This window comes from Nicotiana tabacum, chromosome 14, assembly GCF_000715075.1.
Source record: "Nicotiana tabacum cultivar K326 chromosome 14, ASM71507v2, whole genome shotgun sequence".
NCBI lineage: Eukaryota > Viridiplantae > Streptophyta > Magnoliopsida > Solanales > Solanaceae > Nicotiana > Nicotiana tabacum.
The window spans coordinates 66,547,409-66,564,302 of record NC_134093.1 but is presented as its reverse complement, the minus strand read 5'-3'; positions in this window follow the sequence as shown (position 1 = coordinate 66,564,302).

Genomic DNA, 16,894 nt, shown 5'->3' with positions numbered 1-16,894 from the left:
ACAGAACTATTATAGGAACTAGGTGGGTGTTGAGAAATAAGCTTGATGAATTTAGGAATACAAAAAGGAACAAGGCCAGGTTAGTAGTGCAAGGGTACAATCAAGAAGAAGGGATCGACTATGATGAGACTTTTGCCCTAGTTGCTCTAATGGAAGCCATCAGAATCCCCATTGCCTTTGCATCTCATATGGAATTCAAATTGTTCCAAATGGATGTCAAAGGTGCATTTCTGAATGGATATCTAAAGGTAGAAGTTTCCTTCAAATAACCACCTGATTTTGAGTGTCATGAGCATCCTGAACATGTATTCAAACTTGACAAGGCATTATATGGACTGAGGCAGGCCCCTCGTGCATGGTATCAGAGGTTGTCCAAGTTCCTTATTGAAAATGGCTTTACAAGAGGAAAAATCAACAACACCCTATTTTTTGAAGAAACGGGGGAGGAACCTGCTCATTATGCAAGTCTATGTTGACGACATCATCTTTGGTGCAACAAATGATTTCTTGTGTGAAGATTTTGCAAATCTTATGGGAAGCGAGTTTGAAATGAGCATGATGGGGGAATTGAATTTTTTCTTAGGGTTGCAAGTTAAGCAAACCCCTAAGGGAACGATGATAAGTTAGCAGAAGTACATTAAAGAGCACCTAAAGAGATTTGAGATGGAAAGTTCAAAGACCGTTGATACTCCTATTGCCACTGCCACTCGTCTGGATATGGATGAACCTAGTTCTCCTGTGAACGAAACCATGTACAGAGGTATCATTGGTTCACTCTTGTATCTCACAGCTTGTAGACCTGATATCGTATTCAGTGTGGGATTATGTGCTAGATTTCAATCCAGTCCAAAGGAATCTCATCTGAAAGCTGTCAAGAGGATTCTAAGATATCTCAAAGGAATGGAAGACCTGGTTCTCTACTATCCTTCAGGAGACAATTTCGACTTAATTGGGTATGATGATGATGATTATGTTGGTTATCTGGTGGATAGAAAGAGAATATCTGGCATGGAACATTTTCTGGGATCGTGTTTGAGTTCATGGGGTACAAAGAAGCAAAACTCTGTGGCTCTTTCAACTATAGAAGCTGAGCATGTGGTAGCTGCGTCTTGCTGTGCTCAACTGCTGTGGATCAAGCAGCAACTGGACTTTGGTATATTTTTTGATTGTGTGCCATTACTGTGTGATAACACCAGTGCTCTCAACATGGCAAAGAACCCGGTTTAGCATAAGAGAACAAAGCACATTGATGTGCGGCATCATTTTCTCAGAGACAATGTTTAAAAAGGTCTTATCTTCATGAAATATGCAAAACAGAAGACCAAGTAGCAGATATCTTCACCAAAGAGCTGAGTAGAGTGCACTTTGAAAAGAATCGATTGGCATTGGAGTTGATAAAATCAAACTGAGCACCAGGTCCTTCAATGATTGGCTATGAAAGAATGAACGGGTAAAACAACTAAAAAGTGTTTTCTGGCAAGTTCTAACTCATCTCTATACCGTTACAGGTAAACACGCATGACAAATACAGAGCAAACAAGTAGCTAATAACGTTGCATCTTGGTTAAAAGATAAGGCTCACATTTACAAAACTAAGTCAGGGAACTTGGTTCCCTTGACTCAGGTTAGTAGTTTCTTTGTACTCTTATGAACATTTTTAACGGCTATAAAAGGGCCACATCATTAAATGTTTTCAGTCTCTCTCTTTCATCTCTTTAGAACTCAAACGTCACACCCATTACTAAATGACCCGTCTACCCAGTAATTCATACCCATTTGTAATTGGTCCCTCACTTCCTCTATATAACCCCAAACACTGTCTCTTTCTTCACTATCCACATCAAAGCCAAAAATTCCCTTTTCTCTCTCAAAGAAAACTCTTTCTTCTCGTGTCTTTACTTCCAATCTCTACTATGTCTCAGAATCCAAAAATTCCAAACACTTCCAGTGTCGTCCCCACTGTGTCTTTGTCTTACGAAGCACTAGAACGAGGGTCTGAGTCCCAACAGTTACCCAGTCAAAACCCCATACCAGACCAGCAACCACCTATTGCTTCATCTCTAATCCAATAGAGTTCTGGTTCACACTGCAATCATAATACTCAGAAACCCAAAAGGTTTGTTGCTGCGACCTCTCCTTCTGCCTCGCCGAAAAAAATAGCAGAAGACGAAATAGTAGACAAAGATGAAGGACAAGAAGTTTCTAGTCAAAAAGTTGGGGAAAGTTCTGAGACCCAAGAAGATATGGTTCGTAGTGGCAAAGTTTCAGCAGTGGCCATTCCAAGCATTGATCTGAATATTGCCAATCCTACAGGTAATGTTCTTCCTGTATCCTCTGATTCTACTTTGGGAGTAAATGAGCAAGAAGCCATTGAGAACATGTTACTAATTGCTAAAGAGGGAGGTTTGGTTGGTGGCCATAAGGGTGATAATGAGACCATTGGGTCTCAGGGGGAAGGTGAAAGTCACAAGGATGAGGGTAGGGAACTGGTGCCCCTTGAAAATTTGGCACATGTCAGTACTACTGGGGAAACAACAGAGGGACCTGATCCCTCTGCCCAAGAAGAGCACTCTGCTCCTACTTGGGATTAAACCTCTTGCTCCTCAAATAAGCCCCAGGTCAATACTGATCCTGCTCCTTCTCATCACTTCGATGCTGAGCCGTGGAACTTTGTCATTCCTGAGATGAGATCTCTATCTCAAGAGAAAAATGAAAATAGTGAGGAAGACTATGACAATGTGACTGCAGATAGCTTCATTGCTACTAGAAGTGGAAGGGAAGCTCATAAAGATCCCACTCTTAAAAGACCCACTACCAGGCAGCAAAAGAAGGAAGCCCTTAAATCTATTCTAAAGAAAAACAAAGAAGAGAAGATACGGAGGAGGCTGGTGAAAGTTGGAAAGCTAGTGAACAAGGAGGAAATGCCTCCAGCACTTGTTGTTGATGTAGACAATGAAGAGGTGAATGAGGAACCTGCTTCCTTAATTCGTAAGTCCTCTAAGAAACTTGTGATTCCAAAACCCAGGAGAGAGTCATCTGTGAAAACTGTGGATGTGAAAAATGTAGAGGGAGAGAAGTCTGGTGAGAAATCTTCTGAGAAGTCTGAAAAGAAGAAGAATAATATGAGGAATTCTGTGAAAAGAAAGGCTGGTGACACCGAGGAACATGGTTCCTCCAAGAGGGCCAAAGTGATTGTGTCAAAGGATGAAGGCAGAAAAAACCTCAGGAAGCAGAGGGTACTGTGGGGCAGAACTTTTGCACCTAACATTCTTGACATAACAGGGATGCATCAACTGGTTGATATTTGTGAGTTTCAAAAGTGGACACACTTGTTCACCAATGAGATCCCCAAGGTGTTTAAGGAAGAGGTGCGTAGCTTCTACGTAGATATATTTACAGTGGAAGATGATAACATTTGCTTGAAGGTCAACGGAGTAGATTTTGTGATGGACGAGGCTGTGTTAGGGAATATCTTGGGAGTGCCTACTGAAGGGATCTCATCCATTGAGGGGACCTGTTCTCCAAATTTCAGAAGTGCCATTTTGAAGGATGATGTTGTGCAGCAAGGGGAACGGGTACACAAGAAGGACCTCCTTCCAATGTATCAACTTCTATTTGAAATGGTAAATAAGGTCTTGCTTCCACGTGCAGAAAGGCGTTCGATTATTTCAAAAGTAGACCTATTCCTCATGGAAGCACTGGATGCCTACACCACTATCAATCTGCCTCGTCTTATGATAGAGCATATGAAGAAAGTGGCAGACTTCAAGGATGGTAATCATGGTTTGCCCTATGGGTTCTTGCTCACTAAGGTGTTTAACTTCTTCAAAGTCCCTTTAGGAAAAGCAATAGTGGGAACTCGCAAGTAGACCTTATCAAAGACCACCTTGGAGGAATGTGAGTGTATTGATAAAAAAGGAGGTGTTAGCAGCAATTCCACTATCTCTCAATTGATTGATGCTCAGAATGCTGCAAATGAGGAGATAAGCAGGTTGAAGGCACGGAATGCCATTCTTGAAGGGAAGCTTAGTTAGGCCTAGGAGGCACCTGGTTCCAGCAACGCACAAGTCACAAAGGTTGCTCACCTGACCAAAGAAAATACAGATCTCAGTAAACAGGTCGAGGACCTGAAAGAACGGCTGCTTAATGAACAAGTGTCTGCAAATGCTCGAATGGATATTCTCCTCAGAACCCTTGCTTCCTCATCCCTGCCTCCCCCTTCTAGTGCTCCTTAAAACAATTTCCTTCCCAGTGTCCAGTTGAATGATGTTTGTCATACCTTAGTCTCTATTTTGTTGTTTCTATGACTGCTACTTTTAAGTTGTTTTTTTTTGTGAATGGTTGTATAACAATGGTACTACTATTTCTGTTCTCTTCTCTTTCAAATTAATGAGCATCTTGTCTTTTGCAAGCATGTTATACTCTTGTGCTATGTTTTTAGCCATGTTGTGTGCACACATGTGGCATGAATTAACTTTACTAGACTTTTTTTTTCCTATTACTTGTGTATAATCTTTTTATGATGCCAAAAGGGGAAAGAAAAATTGAGAGGGGTAACAGGGGTTGGAACAGGTTCTCAAGGGAATAAGAGTCTTCTTACAGGAAATATTGTATGGAGATTCGGTTCTCAAGGGAAACTTCAAATTATAAGTTTGTCAGCATCAAAAAGGGGGAAAATGATAAGTTATGTACCTTTTTGTATTTTGATGATCTAATAAACTTTATGATAAGAACCAGATCTGAAACTTGTTACACATCCTCAACGTGCTCAAGAACAACAAGTCTCAAGTCTGCCACAAGTTCCAATAACTAGATTCAAAGAGACGATAGAGGGAATAGATGGACATCAGTTCCCTTACTAACAGTACAAGTCAACTCCCCACAGCTTTAAAGTCGCTGCATTGTTTTCTCTGCACACACAGAACAGTGCAAATAGTGAAGTTGTCACTTTATGAAGCATGCCTTGTACTAGATAATTGCTTGCATCATCCTAGTGGCATCACTTGTATATTATCAACATGAAGCAAAGGAAAAACACACACTTGAATAATTCGAAAACGGTTAAGCTTCTCTCTCAAGTGTGCTACCATCTTGGAAGTGGCTTTAAGGCTTCAAGAACGAAGAACAACATAACAAAGGACCAGTTCCCAATACTGTGTTACCATATATCCTTAGTTGTGTTGTACCTTTGTTAGAGTAATCTATTTGTAATTCCTATTTAGTTTAGCTAGAAATATTGTGTCGGAAACCATTTATAAAACCATAAACCTTGTATTTATGTCTTAGCTAGTGTTAGTAGAGTTGTGAGCTTTGTAATAGAGTTATTACAAAGAGACTTGAAATAGAGTTATTACAAGTGAGCGAGGGATTAAGAGTTTAATTCCTATGTTACAATAGTTTGTAATCTGAAGTTTGTTCAATAGTGAAGTTGAAATCCTACGAGTGTAGGTCGTAATTTTTAATCCCGTGAGCTGGGAGTTTTCCACGTAAAACTCTGTTGTGTCATTTACTTATCTCTGATTGTATGTGTTATGTGAGAACTGATAGAGAATCGGGCTCTCTATACAGTTTGGTGGACCCTAAGTTTACATCTGGGATATACTATTAACCATGCAGTTTAGTTATAGTATTGTGTTTTATTCTTTATGAAATAATTATTTATTTAATTTATCCAATTCAATAAAGTATTATTTTAAATAGATCATTTGTTACATGTGTATCATTTAGTTATGTAGTAGACAATTTAGTGTATGGAATCTTAACTCATGCACAAAAGATTAAATTATCGGTTCTCATAATTAATAAACTATGTTCATAATCGAAGATATTGTTGGGCAAAATATCGTGATGACTGTAACATAAGTTTAAAGTATAATTTATCTTGATTATGGGAGTGATTTTACTCCAACTTCTTGTGCTAGTATACTTAGTGTATATTGAACGGACCAAGTAGAGAAAAGATATTTTTGTACTTAATATATATATAAAACATTTTCTCTGATTCATGAAATGAGCTTATACTCTTAATCTTTATATAGTTATTATGATCAATGTGATTTGTTTATTGCTTTGATTTATCAAAAGGTAGAACTATATTTAGAGTTAGTGTATGCCTAATAGATTTGACAATAACGAATAGCATTTGTGAAATAATACTTAGTTGATAGAATCCGTGACTCGGCTTTGAGTTTGATGATACCCCTTTATATAGATTCACCGCTGTGGATTTTGTATCTGTCACATGAAATGGTTTAAGCGGAATTGTAAAGGATTTAATTAGTTGATTAAATTAAATTTTCAGTGATTTAGTTTAATTAACTGGTATTTGTAATCTTAACATGAGGAGTTAAAATAAGTGTTAATGAATTTTGAAATTCATATTGAGGAGTTCAATTGCAGTTTTTAGTGGAATAAATTACGATTAATTATAGTAGGATTTAATTCATCCGAATTTCGAATATATATATATAATTTAGGGGTATTGGCTGATGACATGGCATGTCTCCTTGACGAGAATACAAATTTTTCTTAATTCTCACAAATTTGCCTTCTTTGACCGTTTATTTGCTATCTTAATTACAAATCGAAAAGGCACTTCTTCAAATCTCTTAATTGCACTTTCTCTATTTCCTTCTACTTCTCCTATTATTTCTCCCACCACTTCTCCAACATTTGTAACGCTTGCACAATACATTTTTTCTCCATGCACCTAAGTTCACTTTCCTTTTTTTTTTCTTTGAAATATCTTTTTCAACAATCATTACTCTTCAATTTCCTAACATGCATGTAAAATTTACTTTACATTTCTTCGGCTCTATCTTTTTCCTACCTATTATTATCCTCACAATCTAAATTCTTTCTCAACATTCCGGTCATTGCCATTCATAATAGAAGAATGAATGTTGGAGAAAAATGAATACGATAATAATGTAAGCGATAATTGATAAGGAGAATGAGAGTTCCACCACCAACGTTTCATTGTGAAGGTAGTGCCAAGCAAGTCAATCATTAATCCATCCATTTTGAAGGTAATTAACAATACTAATTTAAATTACTCATTAACAATGATAGAGTACAACACTTTAGATAGTTATACACTAAACTTTTATTTGCGTCGTAGATGATTAAAAATGGTCATTTTATAGAGTTCAATATACTTTGAATCTTGATGAGTACAAGTCTCATCTTGGTAGAAAGACAAAATAAAAAAATTTATTACATGGTAATTATTTCCAGTATTAACGGTCAATGGAATTAGTTTTTGTTCCTTCTTTACTTAAAATATATTTTGTTAACTGATTTTTTCTTAAAATTTTTAAATGCTCTGCTTTGCGAATTATTGAAATGCACGAGCAACTGTAAGTAAGGCAATAATTTTTCAACTTATAGGATTTGCACAAAGTTAGTTTTGGTTCCTTTTCTTATTTTAAGTCTTCTGTAACTGATATTTTCTCAATTTAAATGTTATATAAATATTTTGTGATTTTTATTCCTAAACGTGTTTGCCATTTTTGTTACACGTTTGCATTTATCTTTTTCCTCCATTTTTTTTTGGGTGTTTTGTACTATTTTCCCATTTAACTCATTAATTAAACTAAAAGCGAAACATTTTCTTTGAAAAGGTGCCTATTGAAGAAGCTTAACGGCTATATTCTCAAATAACGACCAATTACGATTGCTATTTATGTTTTCAAAGATCGTATTCTTTTAAAAATTATGGAACCGCTGCAACATTTAATATAAAAAATTCGTGCCTAATCAATAGGAACGTTACATGATTGTTGTAATTTAAAGTAGTAAAGTAACAAAATCGATGTGTCACTCTTCCTCTCCTCAATCAATCATGCACTCTTCTTTCAAAAGCTTCTAGGTGATAAATCTTCGGTTAAGAAAGTTCCTTACGATCAACCATCATATACGGATGATAGAATCGGAAAGTAAAGCATACGATATAATTTGTACTCGGTTGTCTTTGAAAATGGAATGGCAAATTCTCTAACACTAAATTACTCTGAACCATTCTTAGTTAGACAAAACTTATATAAGCTTTCTTGATAATATATACCTATACATTTCTATGGACTATTTGGTTTAAATAAATCCATATTATGGACTAACACATTTTTTAACCTAAATGTATATTGTTTATAATAATTCTTTTTGATAGTATTTTAAGTTCGGTATTAGTCTATTGATTTCTTTGTAAACTAACAAATGTCTTTTAGGATCGCGCGAAGCTCGAGTAAACTTACTAGTTAGAAAATATAATTGGTAGCCTCTTATTGTTTCTGTGGTCCCTGCTATACCTAGTAAAAACCTGGACATACTTGGGTAAAAAGTGACTTGGGAGAAAAGTTATCATTTTGAGATAGAGTATGATTCTACTTGCACTAGCAGAATCCTACACGTTTTTAGCCCCTATTTTGGCTTTATTTCGGGTCTACAAAAGGAAGACTAGTTTCACCTAATAACTCACTCTTCAGAGTTGTATTATTTGCCCACTCAAATAATTTCATCCAAGGTCTTACAAGGAGTATAGCAGAAGACTGTAGCCCTGGATTCTTGCTATGTGGAGGACCTGTGCAACGTTTTCAAGAGGTAAGTGCTTCTAATCTCCGTAATTGAATCATTGTCTAGTTTACATATTTGTGATACCGGGGTTGTATGCTTGCTTCCGCTATGCATGTTCTAACCGTTGTAATAGTGAAGCTCCATTTAAAATGAACATTAGGCATATGCCTAAGAGATTCACACCAAGGGGAACTGCAGGAGGGATAAAATCAAGCAAATAGTGTTTTCTTTTGAAAATATAATTGCATAAATTAAAGTGTGTTCTTGTATAACTTCAATTTTAAGAGGAGATGGTTACAAATTCAAAAACATTCACTTTGCATACGGCCAGGCTAGTGAAGGCCGAAGAGATAACTTCGAGCATGCAGGAGCCCAGAATTTGGGGCCTTTCTTGCTGCTGGGCTGCTGCAGAAATTTTTTAAGGAAATACCAAGTTGTTTAAACGGTGTCGATCCATTTGACTTAATGCAGTTGTACAAAATGAAGACATACTTTTCTTTTAAGATTTCTAGATTCTGTTGTTAATAATAATTCTATGAATAAAAACATAAGTCGGTGTCAACTTGGTGGAATTTTTAAGTCAAAAGTATTACTATCCTTACTTAAACTTGTTTGGTTTGCTTTCAACCACACCTATATTTCAGTATTATATTTGCAGCTTTTCCTTCTTTTGGAAACGAACATTAAAAAAATAAGAAGAAGGAAGAAGCATAAGAGAAGAAAGAGAGGCTCCCCATGAACAGAATAAATGCCATACTGTAAATTTAAGTGACTGCCTTCAATTGCACGTACTGTGCCATCCAATTGGTTCAGAATCTGAAGGTTGGCAGTTGCATAATTTATTTTCTTACGACCAACAAAAATTATAAATTTCTGAACTTGGACAGAAATCCACAAGTAGGAGTAATATTTATTGGCTCTGTTTCTCTTTTGGGGATTGCATTCTGGCTCAAGATTGGCTCCAACATATCAGAAATTTCTCTGATTGGTAGTGCTGATTCTGCTAGGCATTTAATGAGGAAACGCTTTCCATTTTTCTTCTCCACCAACTTTCACACTAAGCTAGTTATATCTATTTGAAGCTCTGTTTTCTCTACTTTTATCATAATGTTGAGTTAAGCCTAGCTGTGAGGAGAATTTCCCTTTTCAGTTAAATCGTCCCCAACTATGACCAAATGTCTCGTGAAGCTTCCCTTAATTTAATTCTTTATTTCTAGCCCATCCTAATTTCATAGGCTTAGTTATTGTATACGGTCAAAACCGATTAGTCCGTCGTACGGACTGGTCGGTATGATAATACTTTGATCGAAGGGCGACTTCGTAATACCAGGTCGAGGTCCGAAGTTAGGTCATCAAGCTTCGAGTTCTAGGACCAATCAATAACAAGCTCGGTATCATTATCGAGCTCGTATCCAAATCGAACTACGGGGCGAGGCAAAATTATCGAGCCTAAGATGCATAGACCGACCGACACCGACCCCGAATCAATACCAGACTCCGAGTCAGAATCGAGCTTGAGTCAAGATCGAAAGCTCGAGTCAATATCGAGCTCACAGATAAGAGCCGTTGCAACCACACTAGGAGAGAGAATCCTGGCACGAATTAGGAAAAAGCTAGTACTTCATGGGTTCCCTACTATGTATTTTTTATTATATTTAAAGTAGGATCCCTCCACTATAAAAGGGATGATTGTTGTTTCTGTGAGGGGACATTCAGACATTGTAACAAAAGATTATTCCTTATATTGAAAGATCAATCCTTTGAGCTCTCTTACTTCATCTTATCTCGTCCATTTATTTCCTCTTTTCAACAGTTTTTATCTTTCGTTCTTATAGTCAAGATTGGATATTTTTATTTCTCGTTACGATTTGTATCAAGTTATACCACATACCCTTAGAACTACGTACAAATTCAACTCTATCTGATTTTTTGGGTAAACAGTTTGGCGCCCACCGTGGGGCTGAGGATAACATGGTTGTTTGATACAAACCTGCAACACACACCGTTTTACGCTTGTCTTTCGAGAGTATCTTTGGCTTCGGATTAGCAAGGACAAACCCCCGATTAATGGCTTTACCTATCGACAACGAAGCCGGCCTTCAAGATGAAACCAAGAACTTGACGCCCAGGGCCGGAAGGCCGCTTATCGATGTCGTTGAAGCTCGAGTCGAAGTACCACTAGACGTTAATTCGCATGTGGACCTTGAGGCAAACTAACGTTCTGAACCTGAACATAGCATTCATGGTGGTACTTGATCTGCACCCCGAGATACCCATAATATTAAGGAAAACGGTGTCAGCTTGCGTATGCTTTTTGAAATGTTGCAAGCCCAACAGGTAGCGATAGCTCAGTTGCAGAGCCAAACCCAGCTACCGAGCAGGCCGGAGCCCAGTCCACCTCGAGAAATTGCCCACAGAACGGAGCCAGCCATAGTGAGGTCAAATGAGCAAGAATCGGGGACTACTCCCGAAATTGCTAAAATACTCGAGGAGATCACAAAGCGAGTTGAAGCCAACAATAAAAAAGTAGAAACATATAACTCCAGGGTCGATCAGATCCCGGGGCTCCACCAATGATAAAAGGGTTGGATTCCAAAAAATTCGTGCAAAAGCCTTTTTCCTCGAGCGCAGCCCCAAAACGAATCCCCAAAAAATTCCGTATACCCGAAATTCTCAAATATAATGAAACGACCGACCCTAACGAACACGTCACCTCTTACACGTATGCCATCAAGGGTAACAATTTAGAAGACGATGAAATCGAATCTTTGTTGATAAAAAAATTCGGAGAGACCCTCTCGAAGGGAGCAATCATTTGGTATCACAACCTACCACCGAATTCCATCGACTCATTTGCCATGTTAGCAGATTCTTTTATAAAGGCACACGCTGATGCCATAAAAGTCACAACAAGGAAATCAGACCTTTTTAAAGTAAAACAAATGGATAATGAAATGCTGAGGCAGTTCGTGTCCCGATTTCAAATGGAACGCATGGAATTGCCACCGGTCACAGATGATTGGTCCGTTCAACATTTCACCCAAGGGTTGAACGAGCGAAGTTCGATAGCATCACTTCGGTTGAAACAAAATTTGATCGAGTATCCAGCAATAACTTGGGCAAATGTACACAATCGATACCAATCAAAAATCAGGGTCGAAGACGACCAATTAGGAGCCCATCCCGGATTAGTACATCCAAACAGGCCAGCTATGTCGGCTATTAAAAACCAAAGGGACATCGACAGAGAGCCAGGTTGAACAGAGACCGATATCAACCATACATTGCAGATCGAAGGAACAATGGTCCGGGACGCAATTCTGTCCGGAACAATCGAAGAAGTGATCGAGGGCAGAATTCTTGGGGACTTATGAATAAGAGTGGTTTTTACAAATATATTGATCCTATAGGGACACCTCGATTATCGGAATATAACTTCAGTGTTGATGCATCGGGCATTGTATCGACAATCGGAAGAATCAAAGACACTAGGTGGCCCAGACCCATGCAAACTGATCCTTCCTAAAGAAACCCAAATTCGATGTGCAAATATCATGGTACGCATGGACACAAGACTGAGGATTGCAAACAATTAAGGGAAGAGGTAGCCCGTCTATTCAGTGAGGGCCACCTTCGAGAGTTTCTCAATGATCAAGCCAAGAATCACTTCATAGAAAGGGACGCCAACAGAAAAAATGAACAAGAGGAACCTCAACATATCATTCATATGATCATCGGTGGGGTCGACACTCCATAGGGACCCGTACTCAAACGTAATAAGGTACCGACCACTGGGGTAAAACTAACCGGAGATTATGTGCCCGAAGGCACTTTATCATTCGACAACGAAGAAGCAGAAGGCATTTCTCAGCCCCACAACGACGCTCTAGTAATTTCTATCTTATTAAATAAAGTTCAAGTTAAGCGTTTTTTAGTGGATCCAGGTAGCTCTGCGAACATTCATCCGATCGAGGGTCGTGGAGTAGCTCGGTCTGCAAAATCAAGTCGTGCCCGTAGCTCGGGTCTTAAAAAATTTCAATATGGCCAGTGAAACGACTAAAGGGGAGATTATTTTACTGGTAAACGTGGCTGGGACCATCCAAAGTACCAAGTTCCACATAATCGAAGGCGACGTGAGGTACAATGCCCTACTTGGAAGGCCTTGGATCCACAATATGAGAGCAGTACCCTCGACTCTCTACCAAGTAATGAAATTCCCGACGTCGGACGGCGTGAAAATAGTATACGGGGAGCAACATACTGCAAAGGAAATATTTGCAGTCGATGAGGTAACACCGATATCAACACTCTCAACCTCGAAAAGATCGAGCATTAAAATTAAACGAGAAGTCAAATAGCAATCACAGCCGTCAGTCTCGACCGAATCAAGAAAGCAAGAAATGGAAGAAGAGGAGGAGGATTTTCTGACACCTCGAACTTTTTTCACCCCCGAAGATTCTGACGCCACCAAAACAACGATCGAGGAACTGGAACAGGTTATATTGATCGAGCATCTACCCGAGAAAAAGGTATACCTGGGAACGGGATTGACTCCCGAACTCAGGAAAAAACTTATCCAATTTCTTATTAATAACATAAATTGTTTTGCTTGGTCCCATTTAGACATGGTAGGAATCCCACCGTCGATAACAACGCACCGGCTGAGCTTGGACCCTAGGTTCAAACCGGTGAAGCAAAAAAGAAGACCTCATTTCGGATAAAGCACACATTTGTAAAGGACGAGGTAACTAAATTTCTCAAAATAAGGTCAATTCGGGAAGTAAAATATTTGGAATGGTTAGCCAATGTAGTTGTAGTCCCTAAAAAGGGGAACAAACTTAGAATGTGTGTAGATTATAAGGATCTGAACAAGGCGTACCCCAAAGATTCTTTTCCATTGCCTAACATCGATCGCATGATCGATGCCACAGCCGGCCACGAGATCCTTACTTTTCTCGATGCCTATTCCGGATACAATCAAATTCAAATGAACCCGGAGGACCGAGAAAAGACCTCATTTATTACCAAATATGTAACATAATGTTATAATGTGAGGCCCTCCGGGCTAAAAAATGCAACAGCTACTTACCAATGCCTAGTGAATAAAATGTTCGAAGAAAAAATAGGTAAGTCCATGAAAGTTTATATTGATGACATGCTAGTTAAGTCCCTATGTGTAGAAGACCATTTGACTCATTTGTAGGAGACGTTCGAGATTTTAAGGAAATATAACATAAAGCTCAACCCCGAGAAATGTGCTTTCGGGGTTGGTTCGGGCAAGTTCCTTGGCTTCATGGTATCAAATCGGGGAATCGAGATCAACCCCGATAAAATCAAGGCCATCGAAGACATCACCATCGTAGATAGTGTGAAAGCAGTGCAGAAGCTAACCGGACGGATAACTGCCTTATGCCGGTTTATTTCGAGGTCGTCGGATCGAAGCCACAGATTCTTCTCTCTACTCAAAAAGAAGAACGATTTTGCCTGGACTCCGAAATGCCAACAGGTATTAGAATAATTGAAGCAATACCTGTCGAGCCCACCACTGCTTTACACTTCGAAGGCAGATGAGAAACTTTACTTATACTTGGTGGTATCGGAAATCGCGGTAAGTGGCGTCCTAGTTCAAGAAGAGCAATGTATGCAATTTTCTATTTATTATGTAAGTCGGACCTTAGGAGAAGCGAAAACTAGATATCCTCACTTAGAGAAATTGCCACTTGCACTGATAAGCGCCTCTAGGAAGTTAAGACCATACTTTCAATGTCACCCCATATGCGTTTTTACTACTTACCCACTTCGTAATATTTTACACAAGCCCGAACTATCGGGGCAATTGGCCAAATGGGTTGTCGAACTCAATGGGTACGATATCGAATATCAACCCCGTACGGCCATCAAGTCTCAAATTTTAGCGGACTTCATGGCCGATTTCACGCCAACCCTCGTACCTGAAGTTGAAAAAGAACTCTTGTCAAAATCGGGTACAATATCAGGGGTTTGGAACCTCTTCACAGATGGTGCTTCGAATGCGAAGGTGTTCGGACTTGGCATTGTGTTGAAACCCCCCACGGGTGGCATTATTCGGCAATCTATCAAAACTTCTAGGTTGACTAACAATAAGGCCGAGTACGAGGCCATGATTGCAGGTCTCGAGCTAGCTAAAAGCTTGGGAGCAGAAGTCATTGAAGCCAAATGTGACTCTTTGCTAGTGGTAAACCAAGTAAACAAAACCTTCGAAGTTCGAGAAGATAGGATGCAAGGGTATTTGGACAAATTACAGGTAACTTTGTACCATTTCAAGGAATGGACTTTACAACATGTGCCTCGAGAACAAAATAGTGAGGCCGATGCACTTGCAAATTTAGGGTCATCGGTCGAGGAAGACGAGATCGACTCAGGGACTGTCGTTCAACTCTCGGGATCCATAATCGATGAGGGACATGCCGAGATAAATTCTATAAGCTTAACCTGGGATTAGAGGAATAAGTATATTGAATACCTGAAGAACAAAAAACTCCCATCGAACCCTAAAGAATCAAGGGCCCTACGAACCAAAGCTGCTCGATTCACGCTGGCTGAAGATAGAACACTATACAGAAGGATGTTCGATGGACCATTGGCAGAATGCTTAGGACCAGGAGACACCGATTATGTTTTACGAGAGGTCCATGAAGGTACTTGTGGAAACCACTCCGGTGCTGAATCACTGATTCACAAAATCATCAGGGCAGGATACTACTGGAATAGTATGGAAAAAGACACTAAGGAGTTTGTTCGAAAATGTGATAAATGTCAAAGGTTTGCACCGATGATCCATCAACCCGGAAAGCAACTTCATTCAGTACTATCCCCATGGCCATTCATGAAATGGGGGATGGATATCGTCGGCCCCCTACCATCGGCCCCAGTTAAAGCTAAGTTCATTTTATTTATGACTGACTATTTCTCTAAATGGGTTGAAGCATAGGCGTTCGAGAAAGTGAGAGAAAAAGAGGTTATAGATTTCATCTGGGATCACATCGTGTGTCGATTTGGGATACCCGCAGAAATAGCATGCGATAATGGTAAGCAATTTATCGGCAGTAAAGTAACAAAATTTCTCGAAGACCATAAAATAAAAAGGATATTGTCAACACCGTACCATCCTAGTGGGAACGGACAGGCAAAATCGACGAACAAGAATATCATCCAAAACTTGAAGAAAAGGTTGAACGAAGCTAAAGGGAAATGGAGAGAAATTCTGCCCGAGGTCCTTTGGGCATATCGAACAACATCAAAATCCAGTACGGGGGTAATTCTGTTTTCCTTAGCGTATGGCTCCGAGGCCTTAATTCCAGTCGGAGAACCCAGCCCAAGGTTTTGACATACATCGGAGGAATCGAACCACAAGTCTATGAATACTAGCCTCAAATTATTGGATGAAAAACGAGAAGCGGCACTTGTTCGAATGGCTGCACAAAAGCAACAAATCGAAAGGTACTACAATAGAAGAACCAACCTCCGCCACTTCAGGGTAGGAAACTTAGTCCTAAGGAAGGTCACCATCAACACTCGAGATCCTACTGAAGGAAAGCTCGGCCCGAATTGGGAAGCACCCTATCAAGTCCTCGATATAGTCGTAAAAGGGTCTTATAAACTCGAAACGATGGATGACAAACCATTACCAAACAACTGGAACATATCACTTCTTAAACGATATTATTGCTAAGGTATGATTTTCTCCCTCCTTTCGTCCATATATGTTCGACGCTAACACATTGTAGGAGTTCGACCAAAGACATCGAGACCTCAGGTTTTAAAGTACGCGTTCCACTCTTTTTCCCTGAGATCGGTTTTTATCCCAACTGGGTTTTTCCGACGAGGTTTTTAACGAGGCAACAACTATGTGCTACCTGAGTACAATTCAACAGTATCCAAGGCCTCCTTACAGTCAACCTCGAATACTGGGGGGCTTTACCATCAAATAAATCAAGTTCGATACAAGAAAGTTATTTCATATCAAATTCATGTCAGACAGGGTCTCGATAGAGAAAAGTGTAAGGGCAAATGGTCAAAACGAACCATGCCCACATAGTTTTGCTCGAGTCTGATGCAAAATACGAACACATGTATAATGACTTATAAAGGAAAAACTTCTTCTTTACCGGTATCTCATACTTTGAAAAGTTCATTCTACTTCATGATTCAAACAGGCTTAAGGGCCGACCACTATCGAGTTCGAGCAATAACTCACTCGACTATTAAGCCTAAGGGCTATCTTACTTCGAGTTCGAGAAATCACTCACTCGACCATAAAGCCTACGAGCTGCAATACTTCGAG